Genomic DNA, 18,155 nt, shown 5'->3' on the forward strand with positions numbered 1-18,155 from the left:
ACAGTTATAGTAAGTCGGGCCACTTTGCCAGAGATTGCCGTGCACCAAAGAAGAATGAAGAAGGTAATTCTGCAACAATTGAAGATCTCCAAAAGGTTGATAGTGTAGACACCCCATTTTGCTCTGCTTTAATCAACAAAGAAGTTAGTGTTCTTGCTATTGGTCTTTTTCAGTGTTTTCCATTCCTGTGTCCGTCCCTTATGCTTTCTTGATCTTTCCAATCATTTCCGTCATGTTTCGCATTTTTTCGCCAAGTTTTGAGGAGGGTTATTTACAAAAACCTAAATAAGAGAGAATTTGGACCCGTGGGTGGGCCCGCATTGAGCATTTTTGTTGAGATTTGGATCAAGCAGGGGGCCCGCATATTGTTTTAATGAAAAATGAGTTTTGAGCTATTCAGATAACCCTTGAAAACGATTCAAGAAGCACAACGAATTTATATTGAGGTCCATTAATTGAATGGCTCAAGTCATCCCATGAAAAATGATTTGTGGGCCTAATCCATTCGCATTTGCCGCCCACTAATTGGGCAGATTGGATCATCCAATGGCTTATTTGTGGGGTATGACCATTCATGTTGTGACCCATTAATTAGGTATTTCGGATCATCCTATGGAGTGGGGCATATTATTTTATGCAAGAGCAAATTTTAATCACAATGGGGAATTCGGTCATGTGTAGGGCCCACCTTTTGATGCATCACGTCCTACGGATTTATAGTAGGGCCCACCGTACCCTTAATTACATGCATGATATGTATGATCGCAAGATTTGGTAATTTTCCAATCCTAATAAATAAATTCGGCAATGCTTGAGGATTCCATATTGTTATTATTTTAAAAAGGAAACTTTTTTAAGAATAGCATGGTGTAAATTTACTTTCGGTCCTTGAATATTTTTGGGAAATATCCTCTCCCTTTCTAGAAAGAAGGATCGGATTTTCTTTTGATAGAAGATAGGTTTTAGTAACACAAAAGATGTGGGAAGGAAAGAAAGGGTTGGAGAAGGAAACTTTCACAGAAAAAGAAGGGAGGTCGGTTTATTTTCAGAAAGATTCTGATGGCTTTGAGGATGTCTCTGATTCCCCATTAAAGGAGGTTTTCTTTCTCTGCAAAATAAAAAAGGAAGAGCTTTCTCTGTTTTTGATGACCCTCTGTTTTTTATCTCCAATAGCGCTCTCCATACCCTCTGTTTATCTCCCATGTTCCCTCTCTCTCTCTCTGTTTCCTCTCTTATCCCTCTATACCTTCCTAAACTATACCTCTGTTATAACAAAGAAAAGAAAAGGAAAAACTATAAAAAAAACAGAGCATCGTGTTTACGTATTCTACCTCACCGCCGACGCCCTCTCTCTCTCTCTCTATCCCTCTGTCTCCTTGCTCTCCCTCTCTATCCCTCTGTTTTTCATCTTCCAACCCCTCTCAGCTTACTCCATCTCCCCACCATATGTGTCTTTACTCCCTCTCTCTCGGCTGTTACGGTGGCTCAACAGCAGCCTCTTTTAAAAAAAACAAAACAAAACAAAAGAAAAAAAACAGAGTATCGGTTTTTCACCGATACTCTGTTTTTCTTCTTCCTCTCTCTCTCTCTCTCTCTCTCTCTCTAAGAAGGAGCTTCACCAGCATTCTCGTTGAAGGAATATTTTCTTCAATGGAACACGGTTCCCTCACAAATCCCAAGCTCGTCAACATTTTCCTTTGCTGATGAGGATCACACCCTTGCAAATTCCGTCAGATTCATCTTGAATAAGGACCCAAGAGTAGTATTCTGAGGTTACAGCATTCCTCATCCATCTGATAACCGAGTTAACATAAGAGTTCAGACTACTGGTGACTCTGCTAAGGATGTATTGAAGGATGCACTCCAGGACTTAATGGTGATGTGTGAGCATGTGAGGAAAACTTTTGACAAGGCAGGTGTTGATTTCAGAGTAACAGAGCCTGTTAAGCAAATGAACATCAAACCATAGACGGAGATACGAACTAGTAGAGAATGATTGGGAACAGACATTAACCATGGTCAGCTCCAGCTCAAGATGATAATGCCACCCGTGATCTCAAGTGAGAAAAATAAAGAAAAAAGGAAAGAAAAAGAAAGAAAAGACATTGGAGTACGCGTCAGTGGACATCCTCGGATTATCAAGCTCTCGGATTCGGCGAGGATCTCCATCGCAGGTAGGTGCACTATTCTCAGATTTTTCCAGGATTATTTGATATTTTTTTATATTTTTGCATGATTTTAAGCATTTAAATGAATTTAATTCAATATTAAATGTGTGTGCTTAAAATTATGATTTACATGAGTGTTACAATTCCAATTCGTCTCGAAATTTAATACAATGATCTGTTTAAATAGACTAAGATAACCATCGGATCGGATCGGACATTGAATCAAAGGATTTCAAAAATTTGAGTGAAGAGTGGAATTTTATTTAAAATAATGGCTGAGAAATTACAAAATTCGAAAAAAATAGCTATCTTAGGATGACCTATTTTTTGGAATTTTAAATTTTCCTATGTTCATCACATCAGAACAAGATTAAAGGACGTTTTCCGGAGTTGTAATTTTCTCGAAAATCGTGTTTTAAAAATAGAAAACTCTTCAAAAACATCTTTTTGACGAAGAAAAATAAAATATATACTAAATAGATTCTAAAATTAATGAAATTTTGTGGGAAAATAATATGGTACTGATACATTCTACCATGAATGTTTAAGAATTTTTGGATTCTTTTTGGTATATTATTTGATGCTTTCTTTGAAACTTATCATATTTTGTGAGACTTTTTGCTGACAACAGATCACGATTAAAATTTGTTTAGAATTTGTTTCCTAAGGGTTGTAGTGTAAGTTCATAATCTGGTCTTAAAATTGAAAAATCGGAAATTGATAGTACATGGTCTCCAAAATTCATGAAACTCTCACAGCATGCTATGTTTACTTATATCTTACTACTGTAGAAATTTCAATAAATTTAGATTTCTATTTCTAGTAGTTTCTGTGTTATTTTTACAATCTTGTCACTTAATTGTTAAATCAAAATTAAATATGAGCTTAACGTAAAATTCTGTAAAAATCTTCCAGTAAGCTACATCCCATCATATCTTATTGCTGTAGAATTTTCAATTCATTTCTAATTTGTTTGCAATAATTTCACTTGTAAAATCACTCATATGGTTTAAAATTGATAAAATCCATTGAAAATTCGAAATTAATTAAAAATCATCATAATATTTCTAAAGAACCTTGAATTTTTGTCACATATTAATTCCTTAATCCATTGAAATAGAAATCTTAGGATCCTTAGATTTTTCTAGTAAAATGGCCAGTGCATCCACAATCGTATCCCAATTGCAACCGATCTTTGACAATTTGAATATTTAAGCTATAGCATGTTATTGGCTCCGAGGTTACTGTCCACGCAAATCCTGAGATATGACAGGCAATAAGGTGCTATAACCTAAGTATTAAATTGCACAAGGAAAGAGCGTACGATTCCCTTCCGTGGATGCTATTCTAGGCCGAAATTGGTGAACCATAGAACCTTTGGTATTCCTTAAATATCCAGAAACCGAAAATCCTTAAAATTTGAAATTAATTAACTTCAAGAACTTGAATCGATTTGTCTCCAGTCTTTCGGAACCATTGGATTATGGTTTCCGTCGTAAGAACCATTAGAGCCCAATTTAGGAACACTGGTGTCAGGTCGTGTCCTAGGTTTTAGGGAGTCCTAGAGTTAGGAGTCCAGCCTTATCACGAACGTTTGCTATGGATAGCAACCGTGCCATAGATTTAGTTACACTAGTCACCCAAAATTTTCCTAGGACAAGCCTAGTAAACTAGGATGTAGGCTAACCTGCATTAGTCTAAGGAACAACTTGCATTTAGATAAGAATCATATAACATCTTAGATGAAATCCTAGGATAATAAAATCCTCAACTTGAATTAAATAACTTCTCTTAAAACTGTTGAAACAGTCAATCCCGTCTAGGTCGGTGTCTTAGTTGAGTTAGGCATAAGTAGCTTAGCTTAGGTGCACCGAACTACGTCGACTCTGATCCCAGTGAGGCTTGGGTACGTAGGCAGCTTGGATGTCTGATGGCATACCAACCACGAGTCGGCTCCACAACAAATTGTGAGGTTTGTATATTAATTTTCTTGTAAATTCTTAATTAAATCACTTAGGATTTTCCATGAAATTAGAATCTTAGGAGAACTTGCACTTAGATTAATTCAAACGAATTAAGAAATCAAGATACACATTTAGGATTCTTATTGAAATTAGATTTTAGGATGCATGTCACTTAGTTCGCACATTAACAAAGAGTTGAATGAGCCATTTAAACTAAATTTAAGAGAGTTAACTTTTGGAATTGAAGACCGATTATTGGACAGGAATGGTGCATGTGGTGGATAACTCCCCATACCTTCCATTCTTGTAACCAGGTAGCGAGTCTAGATTTCTGGTTGATTATGGGTCTTAGATCCCACATCTAGGTGGCGACTCTGTCAGTCTCTTTTGTGTGGAATTCGGATTGCCTTAGTGATCCCAAGTTCACATAAAAGATGAATTAAACTCAATACTAAAAGAGCACACGCCAATCGCGTGGGTACGAGAGACCAAGAGAGTGCGTGGCGGCTCGCGTCCCACCCCTCTCGCGGGATCGGGTCCCACAGTTTGGCGACTCTGCTGGGGATCACCTAACTTCATTAAAATTTCAAAAGATAATTCATTTGAATTTAATTTAACTGGCTCATAAAAACTCTATACTTGTTAGATTAGTTTGTCTTGTTTTATTTTCTCATCACATTTTACTCAAATTTAATTTAACAAAACCTGAAGGCACCATAGATTGCGCGAACTTATTGCACACACTTTCATCGCTTGCATCTAAACCCTTGCATCTCACATGCACACACATCCTATTTTAGGAATCCGGAATGTTATCTAGCATGGTTGACTGGGATTTCATCACCTGATGCCTCTGTGCTAGAGAAGCATTCCACTCTTAGCCCAGTACCTTTATGGTACGTAAACGAATCTCTTGTTCACGTACTGATACGCCGGACACTGGTACAGTATATCGAACATGGATTCGCCGTAAGGGAACTCTTGGCCTTACCCCTAGATTAACCCACACATGCATGTAGTATACGAACACATGTGCATCACGTGTGTGAGCCTAGTTTAGGATATCCTACCCATTTGTGTCTAGATTAGGCCGTGGTCCATCTTCCAATGGCTACGATCGGTCCTTAGGTACACAAACAAAGTCATGAGTCGAGATCCTCTCTCCACTCCGCTAGATTAGGACTAGGGTTTGATGCCTTCAGGTAACACTGTTAAAATGTACAAATGTTAGAAACTTTTCCTTTGGGGTTAGGATATAAATCCCATCATTTCCTAAGATCTCATAGGATTAGTTATTCTTGATCTACCCGTTGAAAGTAATCCTATGCAATCTCATCTTTTGATCATGTGTCTATCATTCGCCTCTTGTGTGATTCGATCATGTCTTCATTCCCTTTCTCAATTGGTAAGAATTGTGTTACAATCATTTAATTGTGCAATCTTGATGATCTAATCATACTTGTACCCTTGGTCTCTTCCTCCTCTAGGAGCTACCTTTTTCAAGTTTATTTTACGAAGTCCTTCAGAGTTCACTCTCATAATCCTTTAGCTAGGGGCATTCGCCACGTGCTATCATGTCATCATTGCTGTGTTTATTTGTTTTGAGGAACCATCATTTTACCTCCCATTCCTTAACTAGTCGTATCATAATTATCATGTCAATCATAGAAAAGAAAAATTCCCTGAATGTCAAGCTTACATCTCGTGTTTATTGTTTCTATGTCAGGATTGGTCATCACTGAGAATCTTGAAAAATTTCTTGGGTTTGAACTTATTCTGGATTAAGTGAGAAAATCTAACTCCTCATTGGTGTTGAAAGTCTCTCTATCCACTTTTTCCTACCTATGGCAGATTCTATGGAAAATTTCCAACTCTTTCATGTCACAGAAACCCTGGCCCAGCTCGTCCAACAAATGAAGGAATTGAAGGAAGAAAATCAATTCATCAAAACTCAACTTACTGAGAAATTTGGTCCAACCACTGTTGTTTCTAAGGGCAAAAATCCGAGCCTCTCCATGGTTATGGGTTCAGAAGAACTAATTGTGAATCTCTCTAGACAAATGGCTGCGCTAACAGAAGAAGTTCATCAGATGAAGCAACAAATGCAAACTTGGTATTGTCAGTCCCAAGGTTCTGAACATTTTGCTGACCAAAATACCAAAGTCCAAGATGTTGTTACCATAAACTCTGTCTCTCAGCACCAGCAGTATTCTGTTGGGCCCTTAATTCTTGATTATGACCAAGAGCCACCATCTGAAACTCCTAAAAGAGAATTCACTGATTTGCCTATCCCACGATCTGGTATCCTGAAAGGGTTTAGGGAAAGGGAAAATGGGATTAACTGGTCACAGGAGCCTATGGTAATCGAATATGATCAACCAAGACCTATACCTCAGCAAAAGCCAGGTAGGCAATTCGCCCCCCTCCCGCTTCCACCATCTGTTATATTCCAACAAGGGTTGGCTTCAGGCGATGTCTACTTACCTCGCACTAGGGATCCTCCTAATCCGCTCCCCAGGACATGGAAGGCGGAAGAGCACTGCGATTTTCATCGAGGATCGGGGCATAATACCGATCAGTGTATAACTCTGAGGCATGTGATCCAGAAGTTGATTGATGAGCACAAGCTATCATTCCAGCAAACGCCAAATGTTGTGTGGAACCATGCCACACAATCGCCAGATAAAGCTTAGACGCATCGAAGTTTGAGAAGCTCAGGTCTAGCTGCAGTAGAACAGGAAGAATCCAAAATTGAAAGTATCAGCCATGATGATGATTCAGAACGAACCAGCCTTCGCCGAGCCTTCAACACCAGACAGTTGCAGCAGTTAAAGTTTTAGTCATTTACTATGTTGAGTCAGTCATCCTGGTCAGTACAATTGTTGAGTCCGGTCTTACAGTCCAAGGTCAATGCCTAGTCCAGGCAAGTTATCTTTTGCTTTTCTTTTTATTGAGAGTTGTGAATCCTGAGCATGTTCAGGATAGGTCGTCAGATGTAATAGCTTTATCTTTAAATAAAATTTCAGTTCCAATAGTTCACTTGTGTCCGTTTCTTAAGCATGCTTCTGATCTTAAAATAAGACTCCCTCCTCAAATAAGGACAAAATTGATGAAACTTCACTTGAGTCACAGCAATTACTTGAACAAGAGGAGGAGCGCCAATCCCAGCCTTTCAAAGATGAAATTGAAGTGGTAAACATTGGCACTGAAACTTTGATTCAGCGAATGCCGATTAAAAGTATATTACCCTCTGAAGAGTGTGAAGAATTGATAAACTTATTTCGAGAATAAGAAGATTGTCTAGAAAAGCTACAACCGATACCAGGGGCAAGACATAGATAGAAAGCTCAAGAGAATGAAGAAAGTGAGAGACATATGCTATACAAGGGGCATAGAGTGGAAACAACTTTCATATTTCCAATCAATGACCTTGGTTCTCAAATTCATAGCATGAAGCCAACAAATTCAAGATAAGAATGTTCAAGAGCAAGCATTGAAAAGTGATGATCAGATATCAAGAGTTACAAATCCATAGATGGAAGATGTCAAAGAACAAGCTTCGCTCTATGAAAATCGAAAGCACATATTAGAATCTTAAAAGAAGAAGATCCATTATCTCTTACCTGGAAATGCCATCAAACTTCAAAAAAAAAGAAAAAAAAAGAAGAGAAAAAAATAAAAATAAATAATCAGTACCAGTGGGACTCTAGTAACCTAGATCGATTCCCAATCTGAACATCGGAGGGCCTCCTTTGGCCGAATAAATCCCAAAATCAGAACCCAACGTCAAAAGAATACCGGTTTGCAAACCCTTTGAGCCTGAATGAAATTTTCTTGAAAACCCATCAAACTAGGGGCATCCGCCCCGAACTACGCGAGACCTGATCCCTACCTTGGGGTACGTAGGCAGCTCAGTTAAACCGAGTTCGGTCGATTCAAAAAAAAAGAAAAAGAAATTCAATCATTTCAGAAAAAAAAGAGGGACAAGTTCCAAAAGAAGAGAAATCAATTATTCCAGAAAGAAAAGAAAATAGAAAAATCCATTAACCTTCAAACAACTTATCTTCAAACTAGGGACATTCGCCCTGAACTACGCACAACCTGATTCCTACCCTGGGATACGTAGGCAACCTGTTCACAGGTTCGGTCAAAATTTTCGTTGAACCTTAAGCCATTCTTTGAAAAGCCCTATCCTAGCTAGAAAGCCCTTCCGGTGTCCAGAATTAATGATATAGGTCCCGAAACACAAAAAGTGAAAAAAAGAAAAAGAAAAAAAGAACGGAGTTTGAAGATCTGCTAGGCTGAAAACCTAAAAGGGCGGTCTAGGCAAAATTTAAGATCATTCCCCTGCTAAGTTGAAACCCGAAAGGGCGGCTTAGGCAAAAGCTAAGGGGATAGCCTGCTGGATCGAAAACCTAGAAAGGTGGTTCAGGCAAAAGTTAAGGCTAGCACGGTCCGCCAACTTAAAAAACCCGAAGAGGTGACTTGGTCACGGTAAGAGAACCATTATAAGAAGGCTACAGCCGGCATCAAGACTGAAGATCAACTGAAGTTCAAGCAAATTCAAGTGACATCCTCAAAACTGGGGGCATTGGAGCTAAGCAATCCTAGGAGTTGTAATTAAATCCTTGAGGCATTACTGCTTTAAGGAAAAAAGTCCAGTGTTTACCAATTGAAAAAAACATTCCTTGAAAAGATAGACTTACCAAATAAAACGTTAACTAAGTCAGAAGCTTTACTGTGTCTGTCAGTGTAGTTAGTCAATCTTTGTCATTCTATGTTAACTCCTTCAGAGCTGCTCAATCCTTTGAGTAGTGCCTGTTATCTAAGTTCTCTCTTTAGAAAGAGTCAATCGTCGTTCTTATGTCCAAATGATGCAACTGTCTTGGTGAAGGAGGCCCGGCCTCGGCAGCTCCCTGCGATCGTATGAAAGAGCTCGGTAATCTAGTCAAGCAGCTACATTTCAAAGAAGATCAGCTCAGAAGAATTCAGAAGTAGAAACATCAGAAAGCCCAGCTTCCGTAAAAAAATCATACCCCAGGAAGGCACCTTAAGCTTGGAAGAGCCTCAGATGCAATGGTGGTTGAGCCAATTTCTCAGAAAGATGAACCATTAAAATTCAGAATCTCCTTCCAGTTAGTTAAATACTATCATGGTCAAGAAATATTTATCTAAACACCTGTCAAGAGGCAAATCCCACTTTTTCATGTTAATATCCAAGAGAGCCGTTGTTCTAGATTACCAATTTGAAGTATCTTGTTCAAGGTTTCAGTTATCAAAATCCCCATAAGACAAGACCAGCAGTCTCTTTGAGAAAAATCTTGTTGAAGTTTCATAAAAGTGTTCCTAATCCATTCTTGTTAGTAATGGTTCTTCGTTCTTAAGGTTTGCCGTTTCATCATTCGTCAAAGTCCTAGTTTCCAATATCTTTGTCGAGCACGATCTATAATATCCCCGATTTCATTAAGTGCAAAAAAATCAAAAATTCCTCAAATCCAATCCTACGTCAAATTCAAGTTCATGAAAAATCTCTAAATTCTTCGTTGTTGAATTCATCAATCAAAGCTATCTTGTTTCTTTGAGCCCGTTTGTGAACAATGCCTCTTTTCTCGAGTCCATTTGTGAATGGTCTCGTCTTCTCCTTGAACCCGTTTGTGAACGGTGTCTCTTTTTCTCGAGTCCATTTTTAAATGGTCTCATGTCCTCCTTGAGCCCGTTTGTGGACGGTACCTCATTTCTCAAAAATCAAAAATTCAAAAAATCCAATCCTACGCCAAATTCAAGTTCATGAAAAATCTCTAAATTCTTCGTTGTTGAATTCATCAATTAAAGCTATCTTGTTTCTTTGAGCCCGTTTGTGAACGATGCCTCATTTCTCGAGTCCATTTGTGAATGGTCTCGTCTTCTCCTTGAACCCGTTTGTGAACGGTGTCTCATTTCCTTGAAATCCGTATAAATACGTCATTTCATTCTCTCTGAGTCCATTTGAAAATGGTCTTTTCTCTTTGAACATCATATAAATGTGATGTCTCATTCCTTGGAATTCGTATAAATACGATATTTCATTGTCCCTGAGTTATCTTCGAGCATCATATGAATATGGTGTCTCATTTTCTGGAAATCCGTATAAATACGTCATTTCATTCTCTCTGAGTCCATTTGAAAATGGTATTTTCTCTTTGAACATCATATAAATGTGATGTCTCATTCCTTGGAATTCATATAAATACGATATTCCATTGTCCCTGAGTTATCTTCGAGCATCATATGAATATGGTGTCTCATTTCCTTGAAATCCGTATAAATACGTCATTTCATTCTCCCTGAGTCCATTTGGAAATGGTCTTTTCTCTTTGAACATCATATAAATGTGATGTCTCATTCCTTGGAATTCGTATAAATACGATATTCCATTGTCCCTGAGTTATCTTTGAGCATCATATGAATATGGTGTCTCATTTCCTTGAAATCCGTATAAATACGTCATTTCATTCTCCCTGAGTCCATTTGAAAATGGTCTTTTCTCTTTGAACATCACATAAATGTGATGTCTCATTCCTTGGAATTCGTATAAATACGATATTCCATTGTCCCTGAGTTATCTTTAAGCATCATATGAATATGGTGTCTCGTTTTCTGGAAATCCGTATAAATATGTCATTTCATTCTCCCTGAGTCCATTTGAAAGTGGTCTTTTCTCTTTGAACATCATACGAATATGATGTCTCATTTCCTTGGGACTCGTATAAATACGATATTCCATTATCTCTGAGTTATCTTTGAGTATCATATGAATATGGTGTCTCATTTTCCTTGGCATTCGTATAAATATGAAGTTCCATTATCTCTGAGTTATCTTTGGGCATCATATGAATGTGATGACTCTTTTCCTTGAGCTCCGTATAAATACGGTATTTCATTCTCGTCGAGTCTAGACAACTATGGTCTCCTATCCTCTTGAAGCATCATATAAATGTGATGTCTCATTTCCCTCCGAATATCCATTTGGAAATGATATCTCATTCTCTAATTGCCCGTTTGTGAAGGGCGCCGCATCGAGATTTTTTATTACATTCCAATTCTAGGGTTTCATCTAGGGTCTTGCATTATATTAGTGATGAACACATTTATGTGTGAATGGTAGTATAGGAAACATGCATATTTTCATAATTAAAGCGGTGCTACTAAAGTATTTTTTGTTATTTCTGTGTTTCAGGGTTAGAATTGGGAATTCCGAGGAAAATATGCTAAGAAGAAGAAAAATCAAGGAAAAACAATCCATTTCCGAGAAAATCCGAATTTTCAATTTGGCCCACCATTCGGATGGCTCGGATTGATCTATGAAGGCAATTTAGAGGAGGGAGCGTGTTTAATTGATTGGACGGCTTAGATCAATAGTAATATGGGCATCAAGGCTTTAATATGAAGCGTATAAAATGGAAGGTTTGGATGACTCTAAAGGAAATTATTAGGTGGTGCAAGTTAATCTATATTATGGCCCATTCAAATAGATGGTTTGGATTATTCCCATACCCATGCACTTACAAGGTCTGTTACAATTTTGCATGGATTGGGTGGGCAAGAGGAAAAATATGCACGTACATGGGAAAGTTGCAACAAGTAGTGGGCTCTGCCATGTTAAAGTTTTAAAGGAATTTGTCCCAACTTGAAGTAGAGACCACCATAAAGAAATCGAATGTTTTATTCCATTGAAGTTCGCCCAACACAATTGGGGCCCACCGCTTAATATCACTTGTTTCTTTTAACAGTCAAGTCGTATTTGGGCAAGTGTTGGGTCGTATGTGGGGTTCACACACTGTGTGTATTTCTTGGAAATTTAAAAGACCTTTATGTAAAGTGGAGTTCGGCTATGGTGTGTGACCCACCAAATACGTTTTTTTTAGCATGTATATTCATGATGGCAACAAAGAGAATGATATGAAGAATGCGCAGGCTGTTATGGCTAATATTAAATGGAAAGCTTCCATTTCCAAGAAACAAATTGAGGGATGTTGATGGCAAGCGAATCACACGTTTGGAATTGTTTTGAAAGAAATATTACGTTCCTAATTGTTATACATGCATTTGTGGGACCCACTTGAAGTTTCAAAATAGCATCCCACGGTTTTGAATTCAAAAATAGCATGTCTTATATATTATATAATGCAAATGGGACCCACTTACTAACTTGTCTTACTTGTTTGCACATTTAATATAGGTGGGGCCCACCATGAAGGAGAGAAAGTTGCTAAAATCCCACCCATTTCTACGTAAGAGAAGAGGAAAAAGTCAACAAAAATGGCTCAAATTACCAAGACAAGGTGCAAAGTTGCTGAAATTATACACACAAGGTGGAAGTTGCTAAAATTTCAAAGATGCCAAGTTATTTTTGTGAACTTCCTTGGGGCTTGTAAATAGAAAGAGATTCCCTCCATATATGTGTGAAGAATAACAAAGATGGCTCCTCCTCTCTCTCCATCCTCTATACAATTCTCCACCATCCTCAAGCTCTCTCTCTCTCTCTCTCTTAGGTTTTCTTGTTCTCTTTCATGCTCTTTTTCTTTTCTACTCTCAACCAAGGATCAATCATCCACCATTCAAACTCAAGGTGACATTAAGGCTTGAAAGAGGAAGATTCAACCAAAGATTGGAGGAGAAAAAGAATAAGTTCTTTTTGTATTTTGTTATATTTTCTAGTTCCAAAGTGATGTATTTTTTTGTTTAATTTAAACTAGTGGAGAGTTTATTTTTCTTTTAGTTTTCCTTTTAAGTAATTATATGGCATCTCTTCTCTTTTCTATCTCCTTTATTTTTGTTTTTCTTCACTTTTCCATGAACAACTAAATCCTAATTAGTTAGGGTTTAGTTGAAGCCATGGGGAAGGAGAAATATTTATAATTAAATCAATCTACTCAATTGAAAAATTGTGTAGGATTTTGTGTTTGGAAAATCCCAATCATTCATGCCATTGGCTTTCCCCTTTCGTATGAATGATTGTTGATTAACAAATATAAAGTTCTATATAATCAATGTAAATTGGAGAGTGGATTTGATTAATTACTTATAAGGAATGACATCCCTTTGATCTTATTCCTTATTGACTAGTTAATCGAATTTTCAACCCAATTCAAGAGTTGTTTTAATTAATCAATTTTATCCGAACCCATGGTGGATTCTAACCCTAAGTACTCTTTTATATTGAATTAAGGACTTTACACTATTCCAAATTACTTTTGCAATTTTCCAATTTACTTAAGCCTTTAGAATTTAGTTTTCTAATTAAATTAGATAAGTAGTTAATAGAGATCATTAAAATTTGGTACACTTTGCCTAAATTAGGATTTTAAATCAAAAAGATCTTAGTTAAATTTGATTCTTAGATTGAATAGAATATACACTTATATATAGTGTTGACTCCGAGGTCTAAGTCCACGGAAATCCTGAGTCCATTCCAAGCAACATTATATCATAGTTAGTATTCTAATCGGTACAAGAATAGGATTGACAACTAGATTTCTCTTCCTTGAGTTCGACCCGTATTTACACGATCCGTGCACTTGCGGTTATTTAATATTTCTATCAAGTTTTTGGCGCCGCTGCCGGGGAAGAGAGTTGCATTAGAATCTTAATTATTCGAAGTGTTAGATTAGTAGTTGTTTTTAGTTTAGTTATATTTTTTTGGTTTCTTGGCTATCCATCTCTCTTACTTGGTTTTCCTGTGTTTATGAGTGAAGGTTGGGTGCGGAACTCGGCCAATCGACTAGAAAGAGCAAACCGGCTAGAGACGGCGGAAGACATCGCACCAAATCCAAATCAAGTAGTCATGGCGGAAGAACAAGAGCCGCCCAAGAGTTTGCGAGATCGCTTCTATCCGGCCCGAACCGCGCAACCTTCTTGCATTAGATTGCCGGTTGCGCAGGGCAATAATTTTGAGCTAAAATCGCAATTTATTTCTTTGCTTCCTCGTTTTCATGGCCTCCCTTCGGAGGATGCTTATTTATTTTTGCGTGAGTTTGAAGATGTATGTGCTTTGATTAAGTTGCAACAACTTACCGATGATGCGGTAAAGTTGCGGTTTATTACGTTTTCACTCAAGGATGGAGCCAAAAAGTGGCTCTATGGCTTACCAACGAACTCCATCACCACTTGGGAGGAGTTCGCCGTCGCTTTCCTAAAAAAGTTTTTTTCATTACATAAAACTAATAAGCTTAGGAACGATATTTTACAATTCAAACAAAAGTCATTAGAGTCATTTTCTAAGTTTATGGAGAGGTTGAAAGACCTACTCCAAGAGTGTCCTCACCATGGAATTGATTTGTGGCACTTATGCCAAATTGTTTATGAGGGCATAGATTACCAAACAAAGCAACTTCTTGAATCCATGTGTCCTAACGGTTTTACATCTTTCACGGATGAGGCCGCGGCATGGAACTTCTTACTTGATTTGGCAGAAAAAACAAGAGAGTGGGAATCCACTCAAGATGGTGAGAGAGCCACTTCAAGTAAGGGATTTCTAATAGAGGGTGCCGTGGCAAAAGAGGCCCATCTTGATAGCCTAATCAAAAGGCTAGAAGCCATAGTTGTCAAAGGACCTTCACAAGTCAATCAAATTGCACATAGTGTTCCTATGTGTAGTTGGTGTCAAGCCACGGACCATGTTATGGAAGAGTGCCCAACTCTTGCTAAATTTGGTAATTCTAATGAGAATGTAAGTGCTTTGTATTCTAATAATCCTTATTCTAGCACTTATAATTCGGGATGGAGAAATCATCCGAACTTTTCATGGAGTCAAGGTGGACCATCTAATTTCCAAGGCCAAGGCCAATTCGGCCAACCTAGGCCCACCTTCCCTCCCACTTTTGTTCGGCCTTCCCCTCCTACTTTTCAAAACCCCATGATTAATAATGTTTCAAATCAGCAACCGCCGGGTTTTTAAAAACAAGGAGAGTCGGCACGCATAGCTTCCTTAGAAAAAAGCATAGAACTTCTCACTAGCACTTTCATGACAAGCCAACACAACATGGAGAAGCAAATCTCCCAACTTGCCATGGCGTTGCATGAAAGGGAAAAGGGGAAGATGCCAAGTCAACCCATTCCTAATCCAAGGAACGTGAATATGAATGTGAATCAACAGGTACCGCCGAATCAGTTGAATGTCATTTAACCAATTCTGCCGCCGCAAGAGCCCTCCAATGAATGTAATGCCGTATATGCTTTAAGGAGTGGTAAAGATTACCACAAGGAGGAGGTCAGATCTAAACCTTCTATAGATCCACAAGATACATCCAAAGAGGTAAGAAAAGACTCCCCTCCAACAGGGTCGATTGCGGAACCCAAACAGGTAAGTGAAGAGCAGGCAGTTTCTCCACCTGCAAAGGAGTATGTGCCTAAAGCTCCTTTTCCAAGGAGACTTGCTAATAATAAAAAGGTGGATGCCATGGATAAAATATTAAATGTGTTTAAGCAAGTGCAAATTAACATTCCTTTATTAGATGCGATTTCCCAAGTCCCTACTTATGCCAAAGTGTTGAAAGATTTGTGCACACAAAAGCGCACAACTAATGTACCCAAGAAGGCTTTCTTGGCCGCAAATATAAGTTCCATTTTATCTCAACAGATGGTGGCTAAGCACAAGGATCCGGGATGTCCCACTATTTCTTGCACTATTGGTAACACTAAAATTGAGCATGCTCTTTTAGATTTGGGTGCTAGTGTGAACCTCTTGCCATTCTCTGTATATATGCAATTAGGACTAGGAGACCTCAAACCAACCACCGTCACTCTCCAATTGGCGGATAGATCCATAAAGACACCTGAAATCCAAGTAGTGACTTGGTTTGGCAACCTAGAGGGGGGGTGAATAGGATGTTTATAAAACTTTTACCTTTTGAAAACTTTTACTAAAATTTCACCCAAGACTTATCCCTTGTTTAATTAAGTTTGAAATAGTTGAACTTAAACAATATTACAAATTAATATAAGTTCAAAAACCCTTGTTGATTAGCAAACTTAATTAGGTGATTTATAGCCTAGTTAGCAAGGTATCAATATTCAATCAAAACCAAAATGCTAACTACTCACTCAATTTCAAATATGTAAGAATGCAAGCACAAATAAATAAGAAAGTGAGAGGGAGAGAAAGATAGAGAAATACCAACACAAGTGACACAAAGATTTATAGTGGTTCGGCAAACGGCCTACTCCACTCTACTCAAGGTCGCACTTGAGGATTTCCACTATTGAGACCTCCACGACGCCCGGCTCCGAGGATTTTACACTCCAAGGGAATTAGATAAGGATGCCCTTCCACCTTTACAATGACTCTCCTTCTCCGCCGAGTTCTAAGCGCTTTCTCCCAAGGGAATTAAACACGGATGCCCTTGCCACCGATAGAATAAAGAAGAAGATAAAAGCTTTGCCTCTATGTAGGCTACAATGCAAGTTGAAGCTCCAAAGATGCTCTCAAGAATAAACAAGTTTAAGCCTAAACCAATCTCAAAAGATTTTCTCAAATCAAGGCACAAAGAGTTTGGTTGGTGAGAGAATTTAACCAAAAATAGTTCACAAATGATTTTCTATGGTTTGTTGAAGTTGGACAATGTTCCTCTCATGTTTTAGACCCATTAGATGGGTATATATGGTGTCCCAACTCCATGTGACCGTTTGGGGGGCAAAACAGTCAAAACTGGGTCAAAAATTCAACTAGCCGTTGGACAACAACGGCTATATTTTTTTGAATTCATAGTGTTCTCGGAGTTCCGAGCAAATTCTCGGAGTTCCGAGCAAAATTCTCGGAGTTCCGAGAATCCAAACAGAGCCTTTATTTTTAGAACCTGGACCATTTCTCGGAGCTCCGAGAATGGTCTCGGAGTTCCGAGCTCGGAGCTCCGAGAATAATTCTCGGCGTTCCGAGCCTGGATTTCCAGCAAACAGTGTTTCATTTGAAAAAATCATATCTCCCTCATTTCTCGTCAGATTTCGATGTTCTTATACTCTACGGATATGAGAAAAATGAGAGCTATCTGTTAAAAATATTTTCAAAAATATTTGAAAATGTTTTAAATAAGTTTTGATAGGATTTAGTTGCTGGTCCAGGTTGTTGCTTCGGAACTTTGTTTTGTTCTTTCTTGTGTTGAATGCCATATGGGTCCCAACATGTTGGTACACCACCATGGCCATTCACTTATCCATTTAAGTCCTTAAAGGGTGTGTTAGTCTCTTTGAAAAACATATTTTAGGGGTTTTAAGATGTGCCTTGATCAAGAGAAAACACAAGAGAGAAAGGTGATACATACTACCCTTTTGAACACTCTCTTGAATGAACTCTTGAGCCAATCTTCATTTGATCTTCAATGTGGTTCTTGGATTGCTTGTGGGATCTTCACTTGAGCTCCTTGCTTTAACATCTTCCAAGGATGATGCCACCAATGTGTTCAAGCTCCTTTGCATGTTGATCCTCAAGCATGTGTTGTGTTGCATTGTGTAATGGCGATATGACATGTCAAGCATGTCAAGTTCCTGTCTAAGACACAACACTCAAGGCAACTGATCAGTCCATAAACGACTAATCAATTTGTATTTGTTAATCATCAAAACAAGGTGATTGACTGAACCCATGGGGAACCCTTGGGCTTACAATCTCCCCCTTTTTGATGATGACAAACCAAATTGATTAGATAGGTGGGAGGAACCTCTTATGAGGATTAGATGGACAATTTAATCATGACTACTCCCCCTCAACATATGCATGAGATATATTCAACAAGGTATAATACAAGAATGCATATGATAATAGATCTAATCAATTATACAAATTCTCCCCCTTTTGGCATAAGCAAAAAGGAAGAATTAAGCACTTAAGCACAATACATAAAGCATCAAGATATACAATGAGAATATGATGCTCCCCCTAGTTTCTTGTCATGATTTACCAATTAAATTAATGTATATATGGCATGATAAGAGATAATCAACATAGGAAATGAATGACACAAAACAAATCAAGCCTATGTTGGAAAAACAA

General features: G+C 38.1%; 1 long non-coding RNA gene and 1 other non-coding gene across 2 annotated transcripts in view; one reads left to right on the forward strand and one right to left on the reverse strand.

The window, feature by feature from the left end:
• The window catches only part of LOC143865154 (uncharacterized), a 31,929-nt gene extending 19,023 nt beyond the window's left edge, over nucleotides 1-12,906 (forward strand). Inside the window, exon 2 of the long non-coding RNA XR_013241590.1 lies at nucleotides 12,351-12,906. This is a non-coding gene — a long non-coding RNA (uncharacterized LOC143865154). The remainder of the gene's footprint in view (nucleotides 1-12,350) is intronic.
• Nucleotides 12,907-14,336: 1,430 nt separating this feature from the next.
• LOC143865157 (small nucleolar RNA R71) lies at nucleotides 14,337-14,443 on the reverse strand. Its single transcript, XR_013241591.1, has one exon. It is a non-coding gene; the product is annotated as a small nucleolar RNA R71 (small nucleolar RNA).
• Between the last annotated feature and the right edge of the window lie 3,712 nt (nucleotides 14,444-18,155).

The sequence above is a fragment of the Tasmannia lanceolata genome, unplaced genomic scaffold, assembly GCF_043159265.1.
Source record: "Tasmannia lanceolata isolate RefF3 unplaced genomic scaffold, GAP_Taslan_0.1 ptg000063l, whole genome shotgun sequence".
Classification (NCBI taxonomy): Eukaryota; Viridiplantae; Streptophyta; class Magnoliopsida; order Canellales; family Winteraceae; genus Tasmannia; species Tasmannia lanceolata.